Source organism: Entelurus aequoreus, linkage group LG04 (genome assembly GCF_033978785.1).
Source record: "Entelurus aequoreus isolate RoL-2023_Sb linkage group LG04, RoL_Eaeq_v1.1, whole genome shotgun sequence".
NCBI classification, from domain to species: domain Eukaryota; kingdom Metazoa; phylum Chordata; class Actinopteri; order Syngnathiformes; family Syngnathidae; genus Entelurus; species Entelurus aequoreus.
The window spans coordinates 44978191-44992139 of record NC_084734.1 but is presented as its reverse complement, the minus strand read 5'-3'; the positions used below and the strand labels follow the sequence as shown (position 1 = coordinate 44992139).

General features: G+C 39.5%; 1 protein-coding gene across 4 annotated transcripts in view; it reads right to left on the bottom strand.

Moving 5' to 3' along the window:
• LOC133648666 (1-phosphatidylinositol 4,5-bisphosphate phosphodiesterase beta-4-like) overlaps positions 1-13949 on the bottom strand; it is a 171308-nt gene that overhangs the window by 142916 nt on the left and 14443 nt on the right. For 2 of the 4 annotated variants that reach the window (XM_062044960.1, XM_062044962.1), the window contains exon 1: positions 1435-1732. The gene's annotated coding sequence lies outside the window, so the exon portion shown is untranslated. Of the gene's footprint in view, positions 1-1434; positions 1734-13949 lie in introns of those variants that run through there. The other 2 variants (XM_062044961.1, XM_062044963.1) reach the window with 2 other exon arrangements.

The following is a 13949-nucleotide window of genomic DNA, read 5'->3' as shown; positions in this document are numbered from 1 at the left end:
TTTTGAAAATGAACGGATGGATGGATGAAATAAATTCAGAATGTTTATCATGGTTCTTCTTCTTTGTACTTTGTAAACATTTTAAGTTTGAAGAGTTTCTTGAAGTGGATCAGATTAGTACATTATTTCATTGCTTTGCTCAATCCATTCCATAATTTAATTCCACATAAAGATATACTGAAGGTCTTAAGCGTTGTACGTACATAAAAATGTTTTAAATTAAATTTTTCTCTAAGATTATATTTCTCCTCTTTTTTGAGAAGGATTGTTCTATATTCTTGGGTAGCAGATTATAGTTTGCTTTGTATTATTCTAACTGATCTTTTTTGTAACACCGTTAATGAAAGAAGTGTAATTTTGTAGTTATTTCCCCATATTTCTACACAATAACTCAGATATGGTAACACTAGCGAGCGGTAGAGAATATGAAGATAATTGATTAAAAAAAAACAAGTAAACTGGAGTTTTGACCCGGAGAAGGCAGGGTCGGTAAAAAAACAACAACTGCATGCCGGGGACCCGCGGACTTCCGGACATGTGCGTCCTTTCTAATTTCAATGCGTAGAATGACACAAAAAAGTGTGTTAACGCCAACAGTGCACAATACTTAATTTATTTTGTTAAAAGCAAATGGGACCAAAAAGTATTTGATAACAACTTTATAAAATAATTTTTGGACCCATTTATTATATCATAATATCATTATGATAACGTTTTTATGAAAGCGAATTATTCACTTTTCCCCCGTTATTCTAACATGCAACCTAAATCAACAATGATTAGAGCTGCACATATGAATTTAAGTAAAAAAAAAAAAAAAAGAAAAGAAAAAAAAATCCAACAGTATCTGTCACGTCACTGTTGTATACATATGTGTATGATATATTATTGTAGTTTTGTATGCTCAATGAGCTACTACCAATGGCACATTTCATGTGTCAGATGCATGCAGGGCTGCATCAACAATAATTGAGAGGCACAAAGACAACGCACACACAATAGAGGAGACAATATAAACACAAATATGGATGGATGGATAGAAAATCACCCTTCCTTGCATGCTGACTTGACTGTCATTGCTCGGCTGCAGGCTGCTTCTGTCCCGCTCCAGCTAGCGGTGTCCTGGTTGCCTCTCTACCAACACCACCCTCCATTGGTGGAAACATCAATAATCTCTTTGCATCTAAAGCCCAACACACACACACACACTTCTGCAGCAGTGTTGTCATGTGCAAAGAAGCTCTCTCTCAAATGGCTAGCTCCCTAGCTAGCTAGCAACGGCTACTAAGCTATATTGTTTATACATGCATGTGTGTGATGGGAGTGTTTGTCTTCAAACAAAAAAAAAGCAGCAGTTTGGCATGAGTGTGACACAATGGAGCAAAAACAAACAGCAGTAAAAAGAGGTTAGAAATGCAGCTAGCTTGTTCTTACGTGATTTGACAGCAGGAGAAGGAGAATCCTCTTTGAACCGATGAGGGGAAGAGAAAGTAATGATGCTGAGCAGAGTCTACTTCTCCTCTCTCCTTGCGTGTCTCCTCTCCGCGGTACCCCGCTGATGGTATCTCCTCCTCGGCGTCTCTACTCCGTGCAGTGCCGGTGGTGCTCCTGCAGCTCTCGCTCTCCAGTGGAGACTAAGCGGCCCGTCCGACCAGGAAGCGCTCCTCTTGTTGCCCTGCGCGCACACGAACATACACACGTGTGCCTTAAAGTGTGTGTAGAGTGTGTGTGTGTGTGTGTGTGTGTGTGTGTGTAGAGAGAGAGAGTGAGTCATCTAGCACAGTGTTTTTCAACCACTGTGCCGTGGCACACTAGTGTGCCGTGAGATACAGTCTGGTGTGCCGTGGGAGATTATGTAATTTCACCTATTCGGGTTAAAAATATTTTTTGCAAACCAGTAATTATAGTCTGCAAATGATGTGTTGTTGTTGAGTGTCGGTGCTGTCTAGAGCTCAGCAGAGTAACTGTGTAATACTCTTCCATATCAGTAGGTGGCAGCCGGTAGCTAATTGCTTTGTAAATGTCGGAAACCAAAAATAAAGAAAAGGTAAGTGCCCTTAAGAAAAGGCATTGAAGCTTAGGGAAGGCTATGCAGAACAAAACTAAAACTGAACTGGCTAAAAAGTAAACAAAAACAGAATGCTGGACGACAGCAAAGACTTACTGTGGAGCAAAGACGGCGTCCACAAAGTACATCCGAACATGACATGACAATCAACAATGTCCCTACAAAGAAGGATAAAAACAACTGAAATAGTCTTGATTGCAAAAACAAAGTAGATGTGGGAAATATCGCTCAAAAGGAAGAAATGAAACTGCTACAGGAAAATACCAAAAAAAGAGAAAAAGCCACCAAAATAGGAGCGCAAGACAAGAACTAAAACACTACACACAGGAAAACAGCAAAAAAGTCCAAATAAGTCAGAGTGGGATGTGACAGGTGGTGACAGTACACCTACTTTGAGACAAGAGCTATATTGATGCATGCTTGGTTATGCTTTAAAGTCATATTCAATAATTGCGACAACGACTTTTTATTGTCAACTGAATTTATGATTTCTGCTGGTGGTGTGCCTCTGGATTTTTTCAACGCAAAAAATGTGCCTTCGCTCAAAAAAGGTTGAAAAACACTGATCTAGCAGACGCACACCCAGCTCCTCCGTGCCTGTCTAACAGCTGACTGCTGCGGCCGTCATGCATCGATAGAGGCTTAACACCGCCCCCTCGCCCCCTCCATGTGTTCATAGTCAACACACCCTCGCTGCACAAAAGCAATAACAATCAATGAAAACAGCAAATATGATTTTGCCCCCTTGACTTGCCGTTCCATTTACGTCCTGTAGAGGGTGGTAACACAAACGGTTGCGGATAATCAAACACCACAGAAGAATAAGCCTGTTTTTTCTTTTCTTTTCGCGCCTACGTATTTAACGTCACATACCGAATTGAAATTCCCGTAAAGACGATCCGTCTTGTTGAATAACGTTGCAAAAAGGTAAGTAAAAGATAATTACATTATGAAAAATGTTTTATTAAGACAAAGACAAAGAAAACGTTTTAAAAGAAGGCATGAATTAAGAAAAAAAACATTTTATGAGAATGTTGCACTATTAGAACGATGTCAATCTATCACAAGAACAAACTTGGCATTTTACGACAAAAAAGGGAAAATAACTACTACAAAAATGAAGTACATTTACGAGTGATATTATGAAAAAAGAGGGAAGTCTGGGTTTCCCTGCTTAGGCTGCTGCCCCCGCGACCCGACCTCGGATAAGCGGAAGAAGATGGATGGATGGATGGACTATGAAAAAAATGTTGTGAAGAATTTTTATTTTTTTTATAGGAATACGTACAATGAGAGAAACAATGTGTCGTTTTACAAAAATGATGGTGCAGAAATGCGAGAATAAAATCAATGATTTTCAAAAACAAAGTAGTAACATTTTGGGGGAAAAAATGTCATAACACGAGAAGGGAAATTGACGTTTTGAGAATAAGTCATCCATCCATTTTCTACCGCTTGTCCTTAGTACAAGCGTAATGTTGCACATCTACAAAGGAAAACACGGTGGTGTTCATTTGACATCTGGCAATATTACAAGACGATAGCACGGACATCTCATCAATTTGCTAGAATACGTGACTTTACGAGATAAAACGGGTTGCACAAACTGTTACAAAGTAAATGGCCAAGAAAAAAAAATATGAGAAAAGCAGAAGATTATCAATTGTCATTTTACAACAATAAAAACTAAATAAATATTACAAGAATAATGCAAATTTACGTGAAAAATATAGTAATAGTAAGAGTTTCGTAAGAGTTTCACTTTTTATCTGAGTTCTGAGTGCGTATCCTGTAACAAAAACTGGTTGACGCGGCGGCTGCGGTTTGAGTTTGAGTTTATTTCGAACATGAGAGCATACAACATGATACATCACAATTTCCAGTTTCTCTTTTCAACATGTTCGAAAAGGAGTAGGAAGAAGCAGAGCTTATTTAATCCTACCCCCTTTCTTTTACATAACATTTGCTAAACTTTTTTGTTCACTTCCTGTTCTCAATTTATTCACAATGTACTCCATAAGTAATCACAATAAAAATAAATAGATAAATAATAATTGGTGAAGTAAGTTACATTTCATATGATGAGATAAGTAAGATTATTTTGAGAGTGAAAGAATGGATGAATTAAATACATTCAGAATGTTTATCGTGGTTCTTCTTCTTTGTACTTTGTAAACACTTTAAGTTTGAAGAGTTTCTTGAAGTGGATCATATTAGTACATTGTTTGATTGCTTTGCTTAATCCATTCCATAATTGAATTCCACATACTGATATACTGAAGGTCTTAAGTGTTGTACGTGCGTACAAATGTTTTAAATTACATTTTTCTCTAAGATTATATTTCTCCTCTTTTTTTGAGAAGAATAGTTGTATATTCTTGGGTAGCAGGTTATAGTTTGCTTTGTGTATAATTTTAGCTGTTTGCAAATTCACTATGTCGTGGAATTTCAGTATCTTTGATTCAATAAATAAAGGATTTGTATGTTCTCTATATCCAACATTATGTATTATTCTAACTGATCTTTTTTGTAACACCGTTAATGAATGAAGTGTACTTTTGTAATTATTTCCCCATATTTCTACACAGTAACTCAGATATGGTAACACGAGTGAGCAGTAGAGAATATGAAGTGATTTTTTGTCTAGAACATGTTTTGCTTTATTCATTATTGACGTGTTTCTTGCTACTTTATGTTGTATATTTTTTACGTGAGATTTCCAGTTCAATTTATCATCAATCATTATACCTAGAAATTTGGTTTCATATACTCTTTCAATTTCTTTTCCGTCTATTTGTATTTGTGTTTGACTTTCCCTTCTACTGTTACCAAATAGCATCATTTTAGTTTTACTGAGATTCAACGATAGTCTGTTTTTGTCAAACCATCTTTTTAATTTGTTAATTTCTTCTGTTATTATTTGTATTAACTTCTGTGTGTTCTCTCCTGAACAAAACGCGGTTGTATCATCCGCAAATAGTACTAACTTTAAATCTTTTGTAACTTTACAAATGTCATTTATATAGAGATTGAATAATTTAGGGCCTAGTTTTGATCCCTGAGGTACATCACAGGATATATTTAGCGTTGTAGACGTGTGTTCGCCTAGCTTCACGTATTGTTTCCTGTTCGTTAGATAACTTCTTATCCAGTTTAAGACTAACCCTCTGATGCCATATCGTTCTAGTTTTTTGATTAAAATATTGTGATTAATAGTGTCAAATGCTTTAGTTAGATCCATGAACACTGCTGCTGCACATTTTTTACTATCTATTGCATTGGTAATTTCTTCTGTAATTTCAATTAAAGCCATTGAAGTTGAAACATTAGCTCTGTATCCATATTGGTTCTCTTCGAGTATTCTATTTTTATTTATGAAACTCTCTAATCTGTTATTGAACAGTTTTTCAATGATTTTAGAAAATTGTGGAAGTAAAGAAACAGGTCTATAATTTGTAAATTGATGTTTGTCTCCAGTCTTATAAATTGGTGCAACTTTAGCTATTTTCATTTTGTTTGGAAATGTACCTGTTTGAAATGATAGGTTACTAATATACATTAATGGTCCTGAGATCTCTTCAATAACCTTTTTTATCGTTTCCATATCAATTCCGTTACAATCAGTTGAAGTCTTAGATTTACATTTTTTCACGATTGTAACTATTTCCTCCTGTGTCACATTACTGAGGAACATGGAGTTGGGATTTCGCTCTATGGTATCATTATAGTCCTCGATTGAAACTGGGTCTGGAATCCTTTCTTCCAATTTTGGTCCAATATTTACAAAATAATTATTGAAGCTTTCAACTACTTCCTTTATGTGTTCATTTTTTTATTTCCGTCTAAGAAGTATTGGGGGTAGTCCCTCTTTGTGCCATTTTTGATAATGCTATTAAGGATGCCCCATGTTGCTCTCATGTTATTTTTGTTCCTATCCAATAATTCACTGTAATATTATTTTCTACATGATCGTAGTATGTCTGTTAACTTGTTTTTATACTTTTTGTACTTAATTTCTGCCTCTGTAGTTTTTTGTGCTATAAATTTCCTATATAGTGTATTCTTCTTACAAGCATTTTTAATGCTTTTGTCATCCATGGTTGATTATTCTTTCTCTGTTTATTACTGAGTTGTATCCATGGACAATGTTTGTCAAAAAGTATTATGAACTTGTATAAGAAATGTTCATATGCTTCATCAACCTCTTTTTCATTGTACACATTGTCCCAATCTTGCTTTTGTAGCTCAATTTTGAAGGCAATCATCCTCTTCTCTGTGCACAGTATTCGAAATGTCCTTTTGTCTTCCATGTTCTTCTTGTAGTTTCCATCATATATTGTAAAAACTGGCAGATGATCACTAATGTCGGTTATAAGTAGACCACTTGTAGTGTTATTATCAAAATCATTGGTAAAAATATTATCAATAAGCGTGGCACAGTGTGCTGTGATTCTGCGTGGCTTTGTGATTTTAGGATATAGACTGATGCTGTACATTGTATCAATGAAGTCATCAATGGACTTTTGCTTGTTAGGGTTCAATAAATCAATATTAAAGTCACCACATAGGAACATTATTCTTTGACCATTGTCCATGTAAGTTGCTTTGATCCATTCTTCAAATGTTTCTATACTTGACTTAGGTGATCTATATATACAACTAAAGAAAATGTTTTTGCTTTTTTCCTGACATATTTCAATGGTTATACATTCTAAGATATTATCTATAGCAAATTACATGTTTTTTGCCACTTTGTAGTTCAGGTTCTTCATCACGTACACAGCTACTCCTCCTCCATTTTTGTTGGTTCTGTTGATGTAGTTTAGTTCATATCCTTCCAGATCAAAATCTATTCCTTTTTTATCATAAATCCATGTTTCTGTGGCAGCAATCACTTTGAAGGGTTCGTTGATGTGTTCCAAAAAGTTCTTAATGTTGTTGTAATTTGCATACAAGCTTCTGCTATTAAAATGAATAATTGATTATTTGTTATCACATTCAATGTTGCTATTATATTGATCATCTGTATAATAAAAACAATTATTACTGATGTGGGAGAAAAAATTTGTATCTGGATCTATATCATTTTCCAAATCCTGGTTTTTGTGATGTTTGTTGCAGAAATTTTTTAGTTCCATATTTTCTTGTTCAACAATCTTTGATGTTGTTTCAATAATCTCTATAAGTGTAGGTGGATGCAATCCTGAATGTAGGTCATCTTGTTTAGTCGTCCCTTGGAACATAGTAGTGTCGATGCTGGGTGTTTGTTTTCTGTCAGAGTCCATTATCATCGTTGTTGTGGAAGCTGTTTCAACTTTAAAAATTGTCCAGGTCCTCGATGTCATGGACAACAATTACTCTTGCTTCTGGACCTCCATTCAGCTTGATGTAGATTTTACAGTTGGCGCTCCAAGTTCCCTGGATTTTTCCCTCCTTTCTCAAGTCGCGTGCTTTCTTGGCGATTCCAGCATTACGTTTTGTGAGATGCTCACTCATGTACACATTTGTTCCCTTCAGCTTCTTTCCCTGTCTCAGCAGTGCCATTTTAGATTTTCTGTTTACGAGTTTCACGAGCACGACTGGAGTGACGTTGTTGTTTCTTCCGTTCAGTGGGATGCATGTTTCGATGGTATTAATGTCAATTTCAATTTCCTTTGATTGCAGAAAGTTGACCACTTGCTGTTCTGCTGAGACCATATCCATTTCATCAGGTTCACCTTCATTATTCACAGCTTTCGCATAGGATCTTGGTTTAATTCGGTGCCCTGTCACGATGATATCATTCATTCGTTTGTCCTGATCCATTTCATCTATGATATTCCTCAGCACGTTGTTGTCTTCTTGAAGGATCTTCATTTGTTTGCTCATTTCAGTGGCTTCATTATTTCTTCTGTTGTTCTGAGATTGCAGATTTTCTATATTTTGCTGCAGACTTTTCACATCTTGTTTGTGTTCTGCTGTTACTTTTCTCAGATATTCATTCATTTCTTTCATTTCTTCTTTCATTTCATTAAGTTTTTGTAGTATCGCTTCTTGATTCCCATCATGTCCTGTGTCAGCTGACCCCGAACGTTTCGGGATTTCAATCTTTCCTTTACCTTTTCGCATTGCGGCAGTCGCTGACATCAGGGTCTCTTGTATCTTAACGGCAGTTGCTTCTTTGGCGACTTGCGGCACTTTAACTTGTTTTTTCCAACAATTTCGTATCTTGCGCCGTTCAGAGATCAATTTGAGGTGTCAGCCTGTCAACTTATATCACTCTGCGACGTCGGGATCACTTTAAAACAGCTGTAAACTCGCCGTAGCTTTTGGTTGCTAGGCAACCGCTTTGAACTGCGGCAAGGCGCCTTTGGCTTGAGGCTAACGGCTCTTCCAACTCGCCTTATTTCAGCGTATCAGTGCCTCTCTACTGTCCAAAATCAGATCGAAGATGCCAGGGTACTCTCCTGTGGCTGTGATCGCAAATCAGTGGTCAAAATCTTCAGATTTAACAAAAAACTCCGGTAGCAGAAGCGGAGCCTTATTCTTTTGCGTCCTTTCTCATTGACAGGAAGTGACGTATGCGGTGGACGGCGACCCAGACATCGGTGATGGCGGGGAACTGCACGAGATGGCGGGGGTCCACGCGGCCTCTCCCCGGTCCCAGACGGTCGAGGATGCGGCATACACAGGATTTAGAGGCGCTTTTACACAAACATTTTCGTTGTTCTCTTTCTCTTTGTCTTCAAAAAAGCCCGCCAAAAGGAAATCCACCCCCACCCCCAGCAACCCTACCTGGCCTCCCCCTCTCCCCCTCTCCAACTCCGCCCCTCCCCCTCCCTCCCCCTTCACCTGGAGGACGATCAATATGCCTCTCTCTCTCTCTCCTCTCTCTCCTTGCTCTCCAACTTCAACAGCAATAATAACCAACAATTTTTCTGGTCAGTACCACAACACAGCGGACTCTGATGCTCTTTTTGGTTCCAGTGGACTACACATCATCCACCTTAATGTGAACAGCCTCTCTGGAGCCAAACTTGACCAAATCAGAGAAATGTTCCTCAACACGAAGGTAAAAATCTTGTGTTTCTCTGAAACCAAATTTGATCAAAGTATTTCTGACTCAGAGATAGAAATAGAAAACTTTTCGGTTATCAGAAAGGATAGGAATAAACACGGTGGGGGCGTTTGTATGTATATTCACCAGGATATTAAAGGCCTACTGAAATGATTTTTTTTTTATTTAAACGGGAATAGCAGATCCATTCTATGTGTCATACTTGATCATTTCGCGATATTGCCATATTTTTGCTGAATGGATTTAGTAGAGAAAATCGACGATAAAGTTCGCAACTTTTGCTCGCTGATAAAAAAAAGCCTTGCCTGTACCGGAAGTAGCGTGACGTCACAGGAGCTAGTATTCCTCACAATTCCCCATTGTTTACAATGGAGCGAGAGAGATTCGGACCGAGAAAGTGATGATTACCCCATTAATTTGAGCGAGGATGAAAGATTCGTAGATGAGGAACGTTACAGTGAAGGACTTGAGAGACAGTGATGGACGTATCTTTTTTCGCTCTGACCGTAACTTAGGTACAAGCTGGCTCATTGGATTCCACACTCTCCTTTTTTTATTGTGGATCACGGATTTGTATTTTAAACCACCTCGGATACTATATCCTCTTGAAAATGAGAGTCGAGAACGCGAAATGGACATTCAGTGCCTTTTATCTCCACGACAATACATCGGCGAAATGCTTAAGCTACGAGCTAATGTGATAGCATCGTGCTTTAACTGCATATAGAAACAAAAAAATAAAGCCCTGACTGGAAGGATAGATAGAAAATCAACAATACTATTAAACCGTGGACATGTAAATACACGGTTAATGCTTTCCAGGCTGGCGAAGGTTAACAATGCTGTGCTAACGACGCCATTGAAGCTAACTTAGCAACTTAGCAACGGGACCTCACAGAGCTATGCTAAAAACATTAGCTCTCCACCTACGCCAGCCAGCCCTCATCTACTCATCAACACCCGTGCTCACCTGCGTTCCAGCGATCGGCAGAAGGACGAAGGACTTCACCCGATGCGTTTGGCGGCCCGGAGACGTAGGAAGTCAAGGTGAGGTCGGCAGCTAGCGCGGCTAGCGCGGCTAGCGCGGCTAGCGCGGCTAGCGCTCCAACAAAGTCCTCCTGGTTGTGTTGCTGTAGTCCGCTGCTAATACACCGATCCCACCTACAACTGTCTTCTTTGCAGCCTTCATTGTTCATTAAACAAATTGCAAAAGATGTCCAGAATACTGTGGAATTATGAAATGAAAACAGAGCTTTTTGTATAGGATTCTACGGGTACCATAACTTCCGTTACTCGGACTTCGTCACGCGCATACGTCATCATACCGCGACGTTTTAGCCGGATATTTCCCGGGAAGTTTTAAAAGTCACTTTATAAGTTAACCCGGCCGTATTGGCATGTGTTGCAATGTTAAGATTTCATCATTGATATATAAACTATCAGACTGCGTGGTCGGTAGTAGTAGGTTTCAGTAGGCCTTTAAATACATAACTCGCACTGATCTTAACCACAATGACCTGGAATCTGTGTGGGCGGAAATCAAATTTAAAAACGCTAAGCCGGTACTAATAGGGACTGTTTATAGACCCCCTAATCAGAGTGATTGCTATGGGGCTTTGGAAGAATGCTTGGCAGGGACAGACAATGTGGAGAAAATTATAACTGGGGATCTGAACACAGATATTCAACGCAAAGATGCGCCTGTCTTCAGATCCTTCAGCAAGTTTTGTAATCTGCACGGTCTTTCCCAGCTAATAGCGCTACCTACAAGGGTGTGTGATTCCACCCAATCAACCATAGATCTCATTCTCACTTCAGACCGGCCTAAAATAAAAAATAGTGGGGTCATGATCTGTGGTCTTAGCGACCACTATCTAACCTTCTGCACCCGCAAAATAGCTAAACCTAAAGCCAATGGCCACATAACAGCCCAATCCAGATCCCTCAAAAAATACTCCAATGACAATTTCAATTTAAAATTAGATGAGTGGGACTGGTCCCCTGTGCTCGCGAGCAACATGGTCGATGTTGCTTGGGATCGCTTCAAAACGGCGTTCCTAAAGATACTAAATGACATGGCTCCTGTGAAAACAGTCAGGATCAAAGCCCGCTCGGAACCATGGATGAATCCGGACCTATTAGCTGCCAAAGAAGACAGAGACAGGAAATACTCTGAATACCAAAAATGTAAAACAGAAGTAGATAAACAACCCAATAATATCAACCTCAAATTACTCCTTTCGACTCTCAAAAAGCAATGCAATAAATTAACAAATAAGTCAACCAACCTGACTAAATCCTTAAAAAAAAATTACATTAACGACAAAATAGAGGAAAACACAAATAAGCCACGTGAGCTCTGGAAAATTCTCAACAACCAGCTTCCTGGTTGCAGCCAGAAACTTAAAACAAGACTCACCAACATCAGCATCAAGGAGGGTGACTCCCTCATTACAGACAAAATGGAGGTAGCTAGCAGACTTAACATCTTTTTCACCAGCATAGCCGCAACTCTTGTCAACAAGCCGTCCCACCACTCTGGTCGCTTTGGTGTAGAACACATTAAAGCCTTCTACAGAAAGCTAGGAGTATCCAACGATGATTTCAAATTAGTAATGGTCACAGCTGATGAGGTGTTTAAAAAATTGAGCGCGCTCCACCCTAACAAGGCCACCGGCTTTGATAATATTCCCTCCAGATTCCTCAGGGACTCTGCCTCTATCATTGCCCCGATCATCACGCACATAATAAACCTATCAATTACACAAGGCCAAGTACCAAAAGATTTTAAGATAGCAAGAGTAACTCCCCTCTTTAAAAAAGGAAGCAAATTGGAACCTGGCAACTACCGACCTGTTCACTCAGGTCGGTAGTTCCATTTCGAAAGTAATGGAGAAAATAGTTTATGAACAGGTCGATAGTTACCTTGCCACTAATAAACTCATGTACAAATTCCAATCCGGCTTCAGAACTAACCACTCCACTGACACATGCCTTCTCTATCTGACCGACCACATCAAACATGAGGTGGACGCGGGCAAATACTGCGGCATGGTCATGCTGGACCTTCAGAAGGCCTTTGACACCGTTAACCACGCTATACTTTTGGATAAGCTCAGAGCAATCGGATTTAACAAAACCTCATGGAGCTGGATGCAATCTTACTTGGAGGGGAGGGAGCAGGTGGTAGAGGTGAACGGCACCGTGTCCCCCCCCCCTCTCGGTGAGCTGTGGAGTCCCCCAAGGCAGTATATTGGGACCTTTACTGTTCCTAATATACATAAACGACATGTCATCGGCATGCGACTGTGAATTGTTTTTGTTTGCGGATGACTCTGCCCTGCTGGTATCAGACAAGGACAAGTCACAGGTGGAGAAAATCCTCAGTGCTGAGCTCTGTAGAACTTGCACCTGGCTCGCTGACAACAAGCTATCCATACACTTGGGTAAAACAGAATCCTTCCTGTTTGGGTCCCACATCAACCTTAAGAAAGTCAATGACTTCACCATAAAAGTGGGTGACATTGTTATCACCAGGAAAGATGAGGTCACCTACCTAGGTTCCATTCTAGAGGCTAACCTTTCCTGTGATAAAATGGCAACCAAGGTAATCAAAAAGGTTAGCCAACGAACAAGATTTCTCTACAGAATCTCCTTTCTGGTCAACAAAAGCACCTTGAGGATTCTGGCGGGAACTCTCGTTCAACCCTTTTTCGATTACGCATGCACCTCCTGGTACCCCAGCACCTCCAAAACCCTCAAATCTAAACTCCAAACATCTCAGAACAAGCTAGTCAGGTTACTTCTAGACCTCCACCCCAAATCCCACCTCACTCCTACCCACTTCTCTAAAGTGGGCTGGCTCAAGGTGGAGGACAGAGTTAAACAACTTGCACTGAGCCTAGTCTATAAAATCCGCTACACCTCCCTGATACCGAAGTACATGTCAAACTACTTCCTTAACGTAAATGACCGCCATAACCACAACACCAGGGGGAGCTCCACTAACCACGTTAAACCCAGATTCCGAACTAACAAAGGTCTTAACTCATTCTCTTTCTATGCCACATCAATGTGGAATGCGCTCCCAACAGGTATGAAAGAAAGGGCATCTCTCTCCTCCTTCAAAACCGCAATAAAAGTTCACCTCCAGGCAGCTACAACCCTAAACTAACACCCTCCCCGGATTGCTAATAATCAAATGTAAACAATCTAATGCAGATACTTTTTCTTATGCCTTCTGATCTCTCTCTCTCTCTCTCTCTCTCTCTCTCTCTCTCTCTCTCTCTCTCTCTCTCTCTCTCTCTCTCTCTCTCTCTCTCTCTCTCTCTCTCTCTCTGTCCACTACTTGATGTCCATATCCTACCCCCCTCCCCCCTCCACACCCCTGATTGTAAATAATGTAAATAATTCAATGTGATTATCTTGTGTGATGACTATTATGATGATAGTATATATGATAGTATATATCTGTATCATGAATCAATTTAAGTGGACCCCGACTTAAACAAGTTGAAAAACTTATTCGGGTGTTACCATTTAGTGGTCAATTGTACGGAATATGTACTTCACTGTGCAACCTACTAATAAAAGTCTCAATCAATCAATCAATCAATCAATTGTCCCCCTGATCAAGAACTCCCTTGGTGCTCTGTGTGCATCTGTTAAAACAGCCTCAGAAACCTTGGGGTAGTGTTTGATCAGTCCATGTCTTTGGAGGGTCACTGCGGTCAACTGAGCAAAAACTGTTTCTATCATCTCAGAAATATTTCTAAAGTGACAAATGTGTTGTTAAAATTGGATCTCGAAATGATCACTCACGCA